The sequence below is a fragment of the Pongo pygmaeus genome, chromosome 10, assembly GCF_028885625.2.
Source record: "Pongo pygmaeus isolate AG05252 chromosome 10, NHGRI_mPonPyg2-v2.0_pri, whole genome shotgun sequence".
In the NCBI taxonomy this organism is placed as follows: domain Eukaryota; kingdom Metazoa; phylum Chordata; class Mammalia; order Primates; family Hominidae; genus Pongo; species Pongo pygmaeus.
The window spans coordinates 15,182,451-15,200,244 of record NC_072383.2 but is presented as its reverse complement, the minus strand read 5'-3'; the positions used below and the strand labels follow the sequence as shown (position 1 = coordinate 15,200,244).

Here is a 17,794-nt window from a genome sequence, read left to right as displayed (position 1 = left end):
TAATCTTTAGAAACAAATAAAGGGAAAGGTAGAACAATTTCGGCGGGTCACAACAAAGTCTCACTTTTTCATTTGGCCATGTAATCTTGAAGAAAGATACAGTATACATGACCGAGAGGCAGAGAATGGAATGTTTCTATTTGCCTCTCCGTAGCATGTTGCACAGGTAGCAATTTTTTCTAAACACCATGTTTGGATTCTCTTAGCTCTGTTTGTAAGCACTCTTATTTGCTCTGTTTGCTTGCTCACCCCTTAAAATTGCCAGTGCTTATTTGTAAGGGATTTCATTCATCTTCTCTACATCTGGTTTTATCTGGTTTAACTGGGTAATAAAATTCACAAATGCACCTTCTTTTTTGAAAGGTTTTTTGCTTTGTTTTGTTTTTTGCTTTTCTTTGAGACTGGGTCTCGCTCTGTTGCCCAGGCTGGAGTGCAGTGGCATGATCTCCAGTCACCGCAACCTCTGCCTCCCGGGTTCAATCAATTTTCATGTCTCAGCCTCCTGAGTAGCTGGGACTACAGGCGAGCGCCACCACACTTGGCTTATTTTAGTATTTTTTGGAGAGACAGAGTTTCACCATGTTGGCCAGGCTGGTCTCAAACTCCTGACCTCGAGTGATTCACCTGCCTTGGCCTCCCAAAGTGCTGGGATTACAGGCATGAGCCACCATGCCCAGCCTCAAAGTTTTTTTATTGATACACAGTTGTACCCACATTTATGTAGTACGTGTGATCTGTTGGTACATGCATAGAATGTGTAATGATCACATTAAGGTATTTAGCATATCTATCACCTCCAACATTTGTTATTTCTTTGTGTTGGGAACATTTCAAATCTTCACTGCTAGGTGTTTTGAAATATACAATACACTGTTTTTAACTATAGTCATCCTATTATGCTAATCAAACATTAGAACTTATTCCTTCTATCTAACTGTATGCCTCTATATCATTCTACTCTCTACCTCCATGAGACCAACTTTCTTTTTTTTTGAGATGGAGTCTCACTCTGTTGCCCAGGCTGGAGCTCACTGCAAGCTGCGCCTCCCGGGTTCAAGTGATTCTCCTGCCTCAGCCTCCCAGGTAGCTGGGATTACACCCGGGTAGCTGGGGTGCATGCCACCACACCCTGCTAATTTTTTTTTTTTTTGTATTTTTCATAGAGATGGGGTTTCACCATGTTGGCCAGGCTGGTCTCAAACTCCTGACCTCAGGTGATCCACCCACCTCAGCCTCTCAAAGTGTTGGGATTACAGGTGTGAGCCACCACGCCCAGCTGAGACCAACTTTTTTTTGTTTTGTTTTGTTTTTTTGAGACGGAGTCTCGCTGTCTCCCAGGCTGGAGTGCAGTGGCGTGATCTCGGCTCACTGCAAGCTCCGCCCCCACAGGTTCATGCCATTCTCCTGCCTCAGCCTCCCGAGTAGCTGGGACTACAGGCGCCCGCCACCAGGCCCGGCTAATTTTTTTTTTTTTTTTTTTTTTTGTAGAGATGGGGTTTCATCATGTTCACCAGGATGATCTCGATTTCCTGAACTTGAGATCCTCCCGCCTCGGCCTCCCAAAGTGCTGGGATTACAGGCTTAAGCCACCGCGCCCGGCCAACTTTTTTTTTTTTTTAACACCCATATGTCCTTATGAAATGCACCTTCTTTCTAAATTGATTATCTTTTTACTCCAAACTATATATAAATATATAGTTATATATATTTATAACTATAAATAATGTTTTCTATTACAAATATTTATAGAGATTTATAGATGCTGAACAAACAAATCCCAAACTTTCAGAGGCTTAATGCAATACAAATTAATTTCTCACTAAAATAACAGTTCAGTGAAGGTGGGTATTTGTAGTCAGAAAATAGTGTTCCTTCTGGATTTGATTCAAGCGTGCCTAGTTGTTTTAATCAAGTGAAGTTATAAGAATATGATGAGTGTTCTCTAACACTGATCTTCTATCTTCTACCTGGAACCACAGGTATGCCACCACACCCAGCTATTTACAGGAAATCTTAAAAGATGTCACACATGCTGAAGTCAGTGGAGGTGTGGTGTGTGGCCATTCAATGGTGTTCAGGTGACTACACTAATGCCATAAAAGCTTCACACAGTCTGGGATAAGGGTGCTCAATACATCATAGTTTTGTTCTTTATAGAAGATATATTCTTATGAAACAAAATCAACATTTGCTTACAATTAGAGGCTTACAGAAAAAAAGTAAACCAGCAGGCATGATAAGAGTTCTATGACTGCTCTCCAATTCATTAAATTTGTATTCCTCTAGAGAATTCAACCCTACCATTCCCAACACATCCAAGTATTTATTCTAAGTACAAATCTCAAGTGCTGCCTTAGAGGATTTGGAAAGGAAAATGGGGCAATAGTTTCTTCAATGCATTATTATTTACCATCATCATACGTATTATATATGACAAGCATTTTCTTATACCCTAGTGAAACAAATAATAGGACTCAGGGTCTGTGCAATTACATATAGTAAAAACAAGTATTTGCAAAACTGTTTTATAAGTGTAACACTAGAAATAAGGAAAAGAATACGGGTATAAAAAACCAGGAAGAGTACTTTTTTAAGAGGAGTCAGGAAATTTATACCAGAATTTATGCACTACACCTCTGACCTAGTCTCTAATAGACGGAAGGGAGAAATGGTGCCAGGGGCATAGGAAATGACTATGCCACTGTTAAGGAATTTAGATTTTCATCTGAACGAATGTGAAGTTATTTAAGAATAATCACAGGAGTTGTATAAACCAAATTACTGTTTTAGAAAGACCACTTTGGCTGAGCGCAGTGGCTCATGCCTGTAATCTGAGCATTTGGGGAGGCGAAGACGGGCAGATCACTTGAGGTTGGGAGTTCAAGACCAGCCTGGCCAACATGGTGAAACCCCATGTCCACTAAAAAAATACAAAAATTAGCTGGGCGTGGAGGTGCACACCGGTAATCCCAGCTACTCAGGAGGCTGAGGCAGGAGAATTGCTTGAACCCGGAAGGTGGAAGTTGCAGTGAGCCGGGATCGTGGCACTGCACTTCTGCCTGGGCGACAGAGCAACACTCCATCTCAAAAAAAAAAAAAAAAAAAAAAAGGAAAACAGCTAGGAATGGCGGCATGCATCTATAGTCCCAGCTACTCAGGAGAGTGAGGACGGAGGGTCACTTGAGGCCTGGAGTCCAAGTCTAGCCTGAACAACAAAGTGAGATCCCATTTCAAGAATAAGGAAAACAGAAAAATGAATTAATTTATAGAAAGAATAATGAAAGATAAGAAAAATAAGAGATCAGTAAAATAAAAACCTTAAGAAAACAAACAAAAAACTTAAAAAAATAGGAGAACCAAAGCCAAAAGCAGACTTTTTGTAAACAATAATAAATTTTAAAAAAGTCTAAGAGTAATTTTATTTTATATATTTATTTATTTATTTTTGAAATGGAGTCTCACTCTGTTGCCCAGGCTGCAGTGTAATGGTGCCATCTCAGCTCACTGCAACCTCTGCCTCCCGGGTTGAAATTATCCTCGTGCCTCAGCCACCCATGCAGCTGGGATTACAGGTATGTGCCACCATGCATGGCTAATTGGTTTTCTTTTTTTTTTTGTATTTTTAGTAGAGACAGAGTTTCACATGTTGGCCAGGCTGGTCTCAAACTCCTGACCTCAAGTGATCTCAGGCTCACCGTGGCCTCCTAAAATACTGGGATTACAGGCGTGACCACAGTGCCCAGCCTGCTAAGAATAATTTTAAACAGCACACATAAAGAAAGAATATAAAAACAATTTAAGAAAACACTATGAGTAACTACAAGCTAAGTTTTTTATAATCAATAGCTAATTGCATTTACCAGTATTTTTTACTGACATCTGATTCACAGTTGTTTCTTGCATCCTGTTCCCTCTCCTGGACTCACTTGACATCTTTCTGAACCAGGGCCCTTTAGTATTTCTTTTAGCAAGAATGTGTGGGTTGCAAACTTTCTTTATCTTTGTATGTTTGAAAATGTCTATATTTGGTCTTTATTTTTTAATGTTAGTTTAGCTATTTATGAAATTCTAGATTGAGGGAAATTTTCTCTTAGCACTTTGGAACTATTTAATTATGGCAACTGTTATTGTAGCATGAAAAAGTAGCATGCTTTCCATCAGACTCTCAGTCTTTGAGGTGTTTTGCCTCTAGTACACTTAAAGGTATGTGGGTTTGGCCAGGCGTGGTGGCTCACGCCTGTAATACAGCACTTTGGGAGGCCGAGGCTGGTGGATCACGAGGTCAGGAGTGCAAAACCAGCCTGGCCAACATGGTGAAACTCCTTCTCTACTAAAAATACAAAAAAATTAGCCAGGCTTGGTGGCAGGTGCCTATAATCCCAGCTACTCGGGAGGCTGAGGCAGAGAATTGCTTGAACCTGGGAGGCAGAGGTTGCAGTGAGCCAAGATCACACCACTGCACTCCAGCCTGGGCAACAGAGTGAGATTCCATCACAAAAAAAAAAAAAAAAAAAAAGATATGTGGGTTTCGATTTGGGAAAATTCTCAGCCACTTTCTTTTTAAATATTGCTTGTTTTTAATTTTCTTCATTTTTTACTTCTGGAACTCATAAAATACTAACATAACAAAACAATAATTATTAATAGTATTAATAGTATATATAAGTGTACTTATAGTTAATATTTTCTGAGTGCTTACTCTTTTTAAAGGGTGATTCACAAAAATTCTATGAAATAGGTGCTGTGTTTCCACCTGTTTTACGGATGAGAAAGCTAAGAACACTGGCTGATAAGTAAAAATAGCTAGCATCATACTGTCAGTAAACAATGGATTCAAGATTTAAATTATTATAACGTAGCTCCAGGATCCGCACTATTAACCCCTTACCAAAGTACCTGGGTCAATTGCTCATGACCTAGCCACTTGGTTTTGCATCTTCTCTCTCTATGGCATTCTGGATTGGGGCTCCATATACTCTTTAATTTTACTGTGTCTCTGATTACTTAAAGATTGTGTCCACATGACTGACTGGGCTTCTCAGCTCCATTCCAGGCTTAAATTGATAGCTTATATTTAATGCTCTGTGGGCTATTGTGTACCTAGCAAAGGTTGGCATGGCCGTGGTCCTGGTATGGAGGCTGCCAGTCTTCTCTCTTCCCCACTCTGAGCAGCAGCTTGATACAGGCCACTTTTCCCAGCAGGGATTATAATTTGTTTTAAGCCATTGCTTTGGAGGTGAGAGGGCCCCCATTTAAGTTCCTAGTTTCTCCCCAGATGGTAGGTGTTAATGGATCATGTTACCTGTCCACCCACCACACCGCACCCTAAAATTTGAGTTTCTGGATCTTCAGTCTGTTTCTAGCAGGAAGGCTCATTCTCTCCTCACTCATTATTTATCCTAAAATGAGTTCATTCAAATTAATGTATTAATTTACCACCTAGCTAAAGATGATGCTCGAATTTATGTTTCTTACCTAAACCTCTTTTGAAAGCATCAGACCCGCGTTTTCAATTACCAACATTTTCTGGCTATTTGGTTTTTAGCTCTTTGTAAATTGTTGTTTATCTTTACTTTTTATTTTTTATTTTTTGTTAGGAGTCTTGGAGATTAGTGGGAATATGTGAACTCAACACACTCTCACAAGAAATTCTCCATTTAATCTTAGTGTTTCTTTTTGTAATTTTTTTTTTTTTTTTTTTTTTGAGACAAGTCTCACTGTGTCGCCCAGGCTGGAGTGCAGTGGTGCAGTTTCGGCTCACTGCAAGCTCCACCTCCTGGGTTCACGCCATTCTCCTGCCTCAGCCTCCCGAGTAGCTGAGACTGCAGGTGCCCGCCACCATGCCTGCCTAATTTTTTGTATTTTTAGTAGAGACGGGGTTTCACAATGTTAGCCAGGATGGTCTCGATCTCCTGACCTCGTGATCCACCCGCTTCGGCCTCCCAAAGTGCTAGGATTACAGGCGTGAGCCACCACACTCGACCTCTTTTTGTAATTTAATCTTGATTTTTTTAATCAAAATAAAACATGTATTTAGTCTTAAAAATCCAATTGTTTTACAAAGTGTATAATGAATGACAAAAATGCTGCACCTATCCCTACACCCAGTTTCTGCTCTCCAGATATCAACCAGCTTTTTCTTCTGGTAATTATCACTATATTTCTAAATAACATGTAACAACTGCTACATCTAAACTTTAGTTTTGGGTTTCATCTATAAACTTCCTACCACGAAGGAGGAAAAATTACGTCTCTTACATATCCCTCCCTTCTACCTACTCATGAACTTTTCCAACCCCCATCCGTCAAGTCTATTTCAAAGTTTTTGGATAAATCAGTATTCAAGTATTTATATTATTATAACTACATGAATATTATTCATAACTGAGCCATATATTTTATGATTAAATTTCTTGTAAAAATTTTTGTTTTCCCTGGAGTTAAAAATTATCGATCATGGTTGATCCTTTAATATCCCCTATAGAAGTGAAAAATGTTTAATTTTTTTCTGAAGCCTTCTGATTCAGTCTGTACGGGTTGGTCTCTAGGTCTTTCAGAACTTGCATGTCTGAAAGAATTTTTATTCTCCTCTTACAATTGACTGATACTTTGAGTATAAAACATCATTTTTTCTTTGAATTTGAAAACATTTTTCTGTTGTCTGCTAGTGTGTTAGTCCATTTGCATCACTATAAAGCAATACTTGAGACTGCATAATTTATAAAGAAAAGATGTTTCATTGCCTCACGGTTTCGCAGACTATACAGGAAGCATAGTGTTGGTATCTGCTTCTGGTGAGGCCCTCAAGAAGCTTTCAATCATGGCAGAAGGCAAAGGGAAGCAAGCACATCACAGGGAGAGAGAGAGAGCAAGAGAGACGGGGGAAGTGCCACACCCTTTTAAACAACGAGATCTTACCTGAATTCATTACTGCAGGGACAGCACCAAGCTATTCATGAGGGATCCACCCACATGACCCAAACATCTCCCACCAGGCCCCACCTCCAACATTGGGGATTACAATTCAACATGAGATTTAGAGGGGATAAAGGTCTAAACCATATCAGCTAGTTTCCATCGAGCTATTGAGAAATTTAAAGACATTCTGATTTCTAATCACATGTATTTGACTTTTTACGTCTAAAAGCTTTTAGAATTGTATCTAGCTGCGCTTTGAAATGTCTTCATTGTGTTTGGTGTAGGTCTTCATTTGTTGTGCAGGGTACTTGGTAGGCCTGTTATTTCTTATTATTTATTTGATAATTTTCTCTGTTTTCTTTCTTCCCTCTTAATAGAAATCTATTATTTATTACTATATTTTATTCATTCTCTGTTTGTGTTTTTTGCTGTACTACTGGAAGTTTCTTAAGCTTTATCTTTCATCCTAATGGAATTTTTTAATGGCTTTTTATTTCTTTGTGAGATGTTGTTTTGGTCTTTGAATATTGCTTTTTAAATAAACACATAGTTTTTCTTGTTTCAGGGTTGCAATATTATCTCATATCTTTGGGGCTGCTTAGATTTTTTTTTTTTTTAATGCTTCATTGTTGCGGGAAGTCAGGGACCCCGAACAGAAGGACCGGCTGAAGCCATGGCAGAAGAATGTGGATTGTGAAGATTTCATGGACATTTATTAGTTCCCCAAATTAATACTTTTATAATTTCTTATGCCTGTCTTTACTGCAGTCTCTAAACATAAATTGTGAAGATTTCATGGACACTTATCACTTCCCCAATCAATACCCTTGTGATTTCCTATGCCTGTCTTTACTTTAATCTCTTAATCCTGTCATCTCCTAGGCTGAGGAGGATGTATGTTGCCTCAGGACCCTGTGATGATTGCATTAACTGCACAAATTGTAGAGCATGTGTGTTTGAACAATATGAAATCTGGGCACCTTGAAAAAAGAACAGGATAACAGCAATGTTCAGGGAACAAGAGAGATAACCTTAAACTCTGACTGCTGATGAGCTGGGCAGAACAGAGCCATATTTCTCTTCTTTCAAAAGCAAATGGGAGAAATATTGCTGAATTCTTTTTCTCAGCAAGGAACATCCCTGAGAAAGAGAATGCGCCCCTGAGGGTAGACCTCTAAAATGGCCCCCTTGGGTGTGACCTTCTTCTATGGTTGAAACTGTAGGGATGAAATAAGCCCCAGTCTCCCAGGCTTATTAGGACGAGGAAATTCCCACCTAATAAATTGTGGTCAGACCGGTTGCTCTCAAACCCTGTCTCCTGATAAGATGTTATCAATGACAATGGTGCCGAAACTTCATTAGCAATTTTAATTTCACCCCAGTCCTGTGGTCCTGTGATCTCGCCCTGCCTCCATTTGCCTTGTGATATTCTATTACCTTGTGAAGCATGTGAGCTCTGTGACCCACACCCTATTCGCACACTCCCTCCCCTTTTGAAAATCACTAATAAAAACTTGCTGGTTTCACAGCTCAGGGGCATCACGGAACCTACAGACATGTGATGCCTCCCCCGGACACCCAGCTTTAAAATTTCTCTCTTTTGTACTCTGTCCCTTTATTTCTCAACCCGGCCGACGCTTGGGGAAAATAGAAAAGAACCTACGTGACTACAGGGGGCAAGTTCCCCGATACTTCTTTATTATTCTTACACTTTTAATTTTTTGGAGTATTTTTTCTGTATATTTTCTGTACTTTTTCTGTATATTTTATATACAGTTTTTTTCTGTATATTTTATAATGGAGGCTTCCCTCTAATGCCAGATAATATTTAAGCTTCCCATTCATATTTAATAGTGAGGCACTAGAAAGCTGATTGCAAGCTTTGTACTTAAGTTCTACCTGTTGACCAATGACTTTCTCTGTAGGGTAACAGGTAGGGACTTATTTTTAAGTGAATCATTAGCTGCCAGTATCTTTAGATTTTTTTTTTTTTTTTTTTTTTTTTTGCTATGTCAGTTTTCCATGAGAATCTTCTGCCTGCACAATAATAAGGCTACATGTGAACAAACCCAAAGTTGTGGACTGGAGCTTGGGGTCTCATTTTTCAGTATGTAGGCTTCTAGTCCCTACCCCTTTCAGTTCAGCCTCCTCACCTTTCTGCTATCCTGAGTGTGAAGGATAGCAGATGTCTATCCTTCACATTGAATCCTCTGATTCAGTGTCTCCAGAGAATAAACCTCCCATCTCTGTTGAGGTGAGGGTGGGCCGCACAGGCTCTAACTGCTTCTCAAACCAACTTTAAACCAAACATGTTTTCAGCCCTATATGCACAACTACCTTCAGAGGCACCTTGCATTTTTAATTTCTGACACTTTTGGAGTTCCTCAGTGCAAGCGGAGGTTGCTTTTTTTGGCTCTCCCCTGAACTTGCAGAGCACATCGTTTTCATCTTTATTCAGTCTTCTAAGTTAATTTCTCATGTCCATATTCTTTTTAATTTTTCCCAATTTTCTTGCCATCTCTGGTCTGCTGTTATCTTCTCTTTTTTTTTCTTTTACAGTTTGTATTTGTTTTTTTAATCTATGCATTATCATTTTAGAGAAATAAGGAGAAGCAAAGGTAAGCATATACATTTAATCCACTGCACTTAACTAGGAGTTTGTATTTAATAATCCACTTTAATCAGATGTCTACCTAACATTTTATTGAATCTTTTCTGCCTCCTTGCTTTTCAGGTTTTTTTTTTTTCTATTCTTGTATCTGCCATGTAAGCTTGCCTATTATCTTCATTTAGCATCCTCAGGCAAAGCTATTTTTTATCATCGCCCTTCCATTGCACTGTGTACAACACTGCTATTGCTGCCTTGATTACATATTGATGTATTACAAATATGTGGATGGATGGCTGTCTTCTGTTTCTCTGGGTGGGGAATTTTTCTACACTCAGGGTCCAACATGGGGCCCACTACTGATTCATGTTCCTTAAACTTTATTGAATGAAAAAAAAATGCCTCAGGAAATTTAATGGGAAACTCAATGCAAAGACCTGAATGTCCATGGGCCAGTCAAGCTATATTCAGAATCAGGATTTAGAAGCTTCAGAGATCATCTGTTTAAACTACTTTGTTTAACAAATGAGAAAGTTTGTTTAACAAATGAGAAAACTAAGGCCTAAATGAGGAAAATAAAACTCATTATATGGTGTATAGCAGGGACTTTAATTCACATTTTCTAAGATCCTCACCCACAGATCTTTCTTCCACAATCTATTTCCTTAAGCAATGACATTTTGATAACCAGAAGTCAGCATATTAATGGCTATATTGTAAACAATACATTTTGTTTTTGTTACTGAATCTAATTACATTTGTGAAACATGATACAGATAGCTGTGTACAAAACAAACTGAGGTAAGGAAACTTTAGCAAACCAGATGAAAGGCTGATGTTTGAAACCATGTGAAATGATAAAGATCTGAACTAAGGTGGCATATGGAGAAAAATATTGATGGGATATATCAAAAAGCAGAAGAGAGAGATGCATTAAATAATAGGCAGGATAAGGAGGATGTTTGTACCATTTTCAACAATAGGGTGAGTGACAGAGCAGAAGCACTGTCATCTCAGACAAACACCGCCACTTTAAGTTCCAGCTCCCTTTCTAGCCTCATGCATTTCAAGGAAATCACTTCCCTTCTAACAAGAAGCAGCCAGGAAGAGCAGACAGTAAAACAAAGATAAGACAGCTCTGGCACAGGGGGAAGTGGGGGAAAGTCTCTGCCAAACTTTACCCTCATACAATGGGGCCCCAGTAAAACGGTGGAGCTTAAAAAGCACATTCCTTTCCCTTCAGGTGCACTAAGATAGGGAAGCTAAAAGCAGACTTGGGGGGTATGCCTGCAGCTGCAAGAAGATGTATGGGAACAGTCATAAAACTCTCCCTGCCAGATAAGCACAACAAAGACACAGAAGCAGTCCAAGCCTCTGATAAACTCTCCCACCCTGAATCCTTAAAAACTCTTAGTCTGTAAGAGAGCAGGCTCTGACCTAACTCAGCCAGAAGCCCCTCTCAGGTTTGTTTTCCCTAAAATAAACCTGTCCTTGGCTGTTGAGCCACCTTTCATGTTTCTTTCCTCTTTCTTTAATTCTTACAAAGAGGATTTTATATAATATTATTGCAAAATAATTGGCCTTTTTTCCATGGAGCCACATATACTGATTCAGAATTCATTCTCTAACAAAAATAAATCAGTGTATAATAATGAAACTTAAGCACTACACTTAGTTAAAATGTTTCTCTAGAAGAAATAGCCTTTTTAAAAAGTATAAGCCCTGAGTCCTCAGTGTGTACTCTTTGCGATACCTCATTTTAACCTCTTAACTAGTAATCTGGTTTCAAATCAGATGTGCTACAGTCCTTACCTTGGGCTCATAAGACCACAGACTTTTCCATAAAAAGAGATGAAAGGGAGATATGTGGCCATCACCACTTCCAGGTGTACAAAATGTTTAACTCTCTGCAAAGGTCAGTCTTCGGTAAAATGTTACCAGGTGGTGGTTCCTGATTCTTCTGCTTCCAGATTTGGGCAGGGACTTTAATTCACATTTTCTAAGATCCTCACCCACAGATCTTTCTTCCACACTGTATTTCTTTATTTTAAGCAATGACATTTTGATAAGGAGAATTCAGCAAATTCATGGCCATATTGTAAACAATACATTTTGTTTCTGTTATTGAATCTAATTACATTTGTGAAAAGTGATACAGATATCTGTGTACAAAACAAACTGGGGTTAAGAGACTTTAGCAAACCAGATAAAAGGCTGCTAGGCTCATAAAACATTAGACTTTTCCATATCAAGGGATGAAAAGGAGATATGAGGCCATCACCACTTCCAGGTGTACAAAATGTTTAACTCTCTGCAAAGGTCAGTCTTTGGTAAAATGTTACCAGGTAGTGAAAATTTTGGTGAGTATATCTCTTGTATTTCCTTTTCTTCCACATATTCAAGGGCACACTGAGAAATTCATCCTTTCTTGGTTTTCATTTTGTATCTTTTTTTCTATTTTTCCTCCTACCTCGCAGGCTATTCCTCTTCAGTCTCTTCTCCAAGATCCTCGTCCTCTGCCCTCCTTTAATTTAATTTTATTATTATTTTTGTTTGTTTTGAGATGGCGTCTCTCTCTGTCGCCCAGGCTAGAGTTCAGTGGCACAATATTGGCTCACCGCAACATCCGCCTCTCTGGCTCAAGCAATTCTCCTGCCTCAGCCTCCCAAGTAGGTGGGACTACAAGTACCCACTACCATACCTGGCTAATTTTTTTGTATTTTTAATAGAGATGGGGTTTCGCCATGTTTGCAATGCTGGTCTTGAACTCCTGACCCCAGGTGTTCTGCCCGCCTTGGCCTCCCAAAGTGCTAGGATTACAGGCTCTGCCTTCCTTTTAGATGCCAGGGTGTCCTGATTATCTTTCTCAGTGAGCTGTCTCTTTATTATATTGTGTCTCAACACATTCCCTGGGTAATCTCACACCTTTCCATGGTTCCACCTACTACTACCTCTTACCTATGGACTCCAAGTCTCTGTTGAGAATTCAGACCAATCTCCTTAGCTCCAAACCTGGATTTTCTACCTAAGATTATCTCCTCAAAAATTTCCACAGTCACCTACTCCTCAACATGTTTAAAATTGAATAAATAATTTTCTCACAGATTTAATCTTCCTTTTTTGTGGCCTGGGAGTTTTCCTATTCTTATCCCACCCTCTGTTGCCCTCTGTTGTCCACCCTGACATCTAGTCTCCATTTGAACATTCTAAAAATCCATTCCTTCTTTATTGATCACTTTTTAGTTTAGTTCTCACTGATTTACAGTTTTATTTTTATTTTAAATTTTTTTAGATTTGGAGTCTCATTCTGTAACCCAAGCTGGAATGCAATCGCATAATCATAGCTCACTGCAGCCTTGAACTCCTGGGCTCAAGCAGTCCTCCTGCCCTAGCCTCCAAAAGTGTGATTACAGGCATGAGCAACCATGCTCAGCTTGATTTCCAGGTTTAGTCATTAACCACAGATGTGGGGCTAACTTTGTACCCAGCACTGTGCTAAGTACATTATCTGCTTTACTTAGTTTGATCCTCATGACATTCCTACGAAATAAACTTATTGACTTCATTTATACTGAAGATGTTAATAAACTTGACAAAAGACATAATGCTAATAAATAAAGAAGCCTCAGTTTGAAATCAGCTTTCTTTCTTTATTTAGTTAGTTCCTCTTTGTAACAGGAGAAAATTGGGTTTTCAAAAGAATCAACTGTTAAATTAGACAATTGTCTTTTTAAAATAGTTCATGTTTTGTGTGGAGCCAGCCATGACCTAATCTAGAACAGAGCTGCTCAATAGAAATGTAGTGCTGTTATGTGAGCCACATGTGTAATTTAAAACTTTCTAGTACCCATTTTAAAAAAGAAAAAAGAAATTGGTAAAATTAATTTTTAAAATATATTTTACTTGACTCAATATGTCCAAAATATCATTTCAACAGCAAACCAAATAAAATTGTTGAGGTCAATTGTTGGCTCACGCCTGTAATCCCAGCACTTTGGGAGCCCAAGGCAGGAGGATCACTTGAGGTCAGGAGTTCAAGACCACCTGGCCAACATGATAAAACCCCATCTCTGCTAAAAACACAAAAATTAGCCAAGCGTGGTGGCGCATGCCTGTAATTCCAGCTACTCGGGAGGCTGAGGCACGAGAATTGCTTGAACCCCAGAGGCAGAGGTTGCAGTGAGCCAAGATTGCACCACTGCACTCCAGCCTGGGTGACAGAGTGAGATTGTCACAAAAACAAAAACAAAAACAAAAATTTGAGGCATTATACATTCTTTTATTGCACTAAGCTTTTGAAATCTAGTGTGTATTTTACACGTACTTCTCAATCAGGAGACTTTTCAATTTACTGGATTTCATAAAGTTTACAGTTGAAAATGTTTCACATATCCAAGTTATTCGAAACACACTTTAGAATGTTTCAATAGTTGAATGAAGTACAAAAAAAAAACCATTCTTCTTTACTATGGACATTTATATTGACAAAACTTGTTTATCATTTTAAAGAATTGATCTAACTTTGAAGTAAAAACATATAAGATTCAAAACTAGGTCCATCCAGGTTAAGTAAATTCACTAACTGTTGTGTTAAATTGGTATTATTAACATTGACTTCAAAGGAGTATTGCATAAATTGAAAACTCGAAATTTACCAATATCAAAACAGGATTCTTCAAATTTTTCTTGCAGCTTTTATGGCCAATTTGCATAATGCTGTGATTGATTCCCAAGCTTTTTTTGATAAAAGCTTCTTTATATTTGTTTCGCAAGGTGTCAGAGCCCCGGCAATGGAAGGTGGTAGGCTCGGAGGTAGAAAGAAGAATTTACCCACAGCAGTATAGGTTTGAAAGGGAAAGTTTTATTAGACAGAAAGAACACTGCAGCAGAGTGCAGTGGGGCACTTCAGCAAGAGAGGACTGAGCACACCACAGTGGATTTTTCCGTAGGGGCATTTATGGACCTTGAAGAGGGAGCTTGAGGGTAATTTGGGCCGTATTATCCACCTAGGCCATGATAAATAATTACATTTGTAGACATTTTGGTGCCTTGATGTCAGCAAGAGTTGCACAATGAGTTTCAACATGTGTTCATTCTAGAGATGTATAGAAATTTTTGTTACCTATAAAATTTTTGGGAAAGAAGTCAGGTACTCGAGGCCAGCTTTAGACAATAGGGACATCTAATTACTTCTAAATTTCTCAGAGAAGGAGTTTTGCCTCTGGATGGTCTGCTTAATGGCCACCACCAAGTGGTCTTTGCTCTCCTCATTTTCCCCTAATATATTTATTGGCCAAATCTTTGACCCTTTGTATACCCCCATGCTTATGTCTACCTGCTGCCTATTAGGGTCTCCAGAAAGAGAAAACAGCACAGTGAAGGGGAGCATCAAATCTGTCTGGCTACTTCTGTCATGAAGGAAATGAAGGGTCATGAAAAACTTGTCCATGGGCCAGAGTGGAGGGAATGGCAGGGGACCAGATTCCATCAAGAGGCCCCACGTAAATGGAAGTTGCTGTTGCAGGCTGGTATTGGGCTTGCAAGGCCATCTATAATCTAGAAGATACAAACTTAATGAGAGTGGTAAAAAGGCAGGGACCAAATAGTAAAAGAAGAATGATGAGGAATAAAGGTCCAAGGAATGGGAGAAGCCAAGTGATTTTTGGAAACCAACCAGTAAAGGTTTTGGCCCAGTTTTGATTACTTTGAGAAAGTATATGCTAGCTCGCTTTGGCTGTCACTTAATTTCACATTTCATTTCCAGTGTAATCTCACAGGAAAACATCCACCTAGTTCAGTCTCTGTGATCCTTTGATATCTTCTGACAGAGCAAGTGATGGCTCTCTAGTGAGTGACTTTGATAAAAGCCTGTCTATTCAAACCCCAGAAGAAACAGAACATCGGTGGATGATGGATTTGGGTTCCAAATGGACTATGAATGTTGTGTCAGTCACCAACTGAAGAGACTGTTTTCATGGACAAATAAGGACACTTGCGATTTTAATTGGGCACTCACTTGCTCAGAGTGGCAAGACAAATAGCAGGTAAGGGCTGAAATTTTAAGTGTTAAAAATATCAAGTGAACAACTCATTAAGCTTTCATATCATTTTATGCCCATGCAGCAGTAGTTCTTATTTCCACTTATAGTTTGAAGAATTAACTGCTGACAGTTTTCTTAACATTTGTATAATCTAGCTATATGGAAATACACTATTCTCAAGTGAATATTTAATATATTCATCAAGTTGGTCTTTCAGCTTGCTAAAATGAAACTCATTTCTTGCAGGTAAAATGGGCATTTAATAACATTTACCAGTAATTTGCTTACAACAATTAATTCAGTCAAAATCACCCAAGCAGTTGATACATATTATTATATACTACATCTTTTTCTAGAATTAAAAAATTAATGTGTAGTGCCAGCCCTAGATGTAAGTTACATATATCAACTCTATCCAATTTTATCAGCCATAAAACTTACCTTTTTCACATACTTCTAACTCTAACAATGTGAGAAATGTAGATCATTGCAATTACACCCACAAGGCAGATGGCTTCATGCAGAATGGATAGCAGAATCTAGCTTCTTACGCTAGCCACATGGTAGACATTTTTTCCTTTGTTTTTGCAAAATTGCAATATAAGTTGCATATCATTGGAGTGAAAGATGTAAAGAACCCATAGAAGCAGTGATGAAGGAAAATTATATTTTCAACTTACAAAAGACTTTAAAATTGCCTATGTGGAGCAGAACTGAGGTGGGGAAACATCGTAAAAATTTTGTTCTATTTGATTTGGCACATATACTCGCCGTACTTTGTTAACTTCTTAAAAATATCTATTTGGAAAAATAGTTTATAAATATGAGAGTAATGTAATGATTACCCAGAAGCATACAAAATTTCCTTTTTATTATTATCTGTAAACTGTTTGCAAGGTATTTTAATTTCCTGTTGGTCATTAATTATTGCTACAACTGCATAGTTAATGTAGTTAATATTTCAGTATTATCTCTAATGTTGTCTCACAGGAAACATACAACTCAGTCTATCAACTTCAATCAATCCAGATCACTTGAGAAAGCCATTGTGTTTGAAAAAATTACATATATTCAAAAACCATGGCCTCTTGAAGAGAAAAAAAGTCACCATTCTGCGTTTAGCTGTATTCATATATTGCATTTCTGTATGTTTTGTTTGTATTGTAAAAAATTCACATAATAAGCCATGTAGTGATGTAATAGAGTGTGGGGGCTTCAATATTCTACAGTCGATGTACAAGAGTAGAGTATGTTTGGGAAGAAACTTTTCAACTTGAATTTGCCTCCTCTGTGATGACATCTCTTATATGCTTGTGCTGATTTTCTAATTTAAGAGATACTATATCTCTGTATTCATTTCTATCTCTCATTTGTATGCTTATTTTTCTGAGAACAATTTTTTTTTTTTCTAGACAGGGTCTTGCTTCGTTGCCCAGGCTGGAGTGCAGTGGCACAAACACGACTCACTGCAGCCTCAACCCTCTGGGCTCAAGCAGTCCTTCTGCCTCAGCCCCTTGAGTAGCTGGGACTGCAGGTGTGCACCACCATGCCTGGCTAATTTTTGTATTTTTTGTAGAGATGGGGTTTCATTATGTGGCCCAGGCCGATCTCGAACTCCTAAGCTCAAGTGATCCACCCACCTCAACCTCCCAAAGTTCTGGGATTACAAGCATGAGCCATCATGCCTGGCCTCTGAGAAGTTTCTAACTCATTCAGATTAGGTATACTCTCAAGTCCCTGGAAACTGAATTTTTTAACTGGAAAGAGAGTGGTGTAATTTCTCAAGGTCAAATGATGTAGATTTTAACATAAAACATAATTTAAGTATAATTAATGTAGCCCAGTTTATTATCTTGAAATGTTTTACCCTATTTACTTTTTAAATTAATGACCTAAGCAGAGGGAATAATTATAAGTCAATAGCAGAAAAAAAAAAAAACAAAAAAAAAAACCAATGAGAGGCAGATGCCTGGTATATGGTGGATTTGGGCTTTTCGGGAAAATTTGCTTCAGTCACCAACCAAAGAAATTGTTGCCACAAATAAACAAATGAAGCTATAATTCTAGTTGGAGATTTATTTGAAAATGGTACCACATTAAATCCCAGGTATGAATCCAAGTTTAGAGTTCTAGAAGGATCATGGCATGCTTATCCTTTCTGTTTTTTTGTTTTCACCAACCCTGAGAGGTGGTCTACATTCCAAGATTAGAATATAATGAAGTTAGA

At 38.4% G+C, this 17,794-nt stretch overlaps 1 protein-coding gene across 2 annotated transcripts in view; it reads left to right on the top strand.

The window, feature by feature from the left end:
* The window catches only part of LOC129010400 (histone H4), a 35,274-nt gene extending 17,737 nt beyond the window's left edge, over positions 1-17,537 (top strand). The window contains exons 3-4 of one of the 2 annotated variants that reach the window (XM_054444590.2): positions 15,414-15,570; positions 16,558-17,537. The gene's annotated coding sequence lies outside the window, so the exon portion shown is untranslated. Of the gene's footprint in view, positions 1-15,290; positions 15,571-16,557 lie in introns of both variants that reach the window. The other variant, XM_054444589.2, reaches the window with a different exon arrangement.
* The last annotated feature ends 257 nt before the right edge of the window (positions 17,538-17,794 follow it).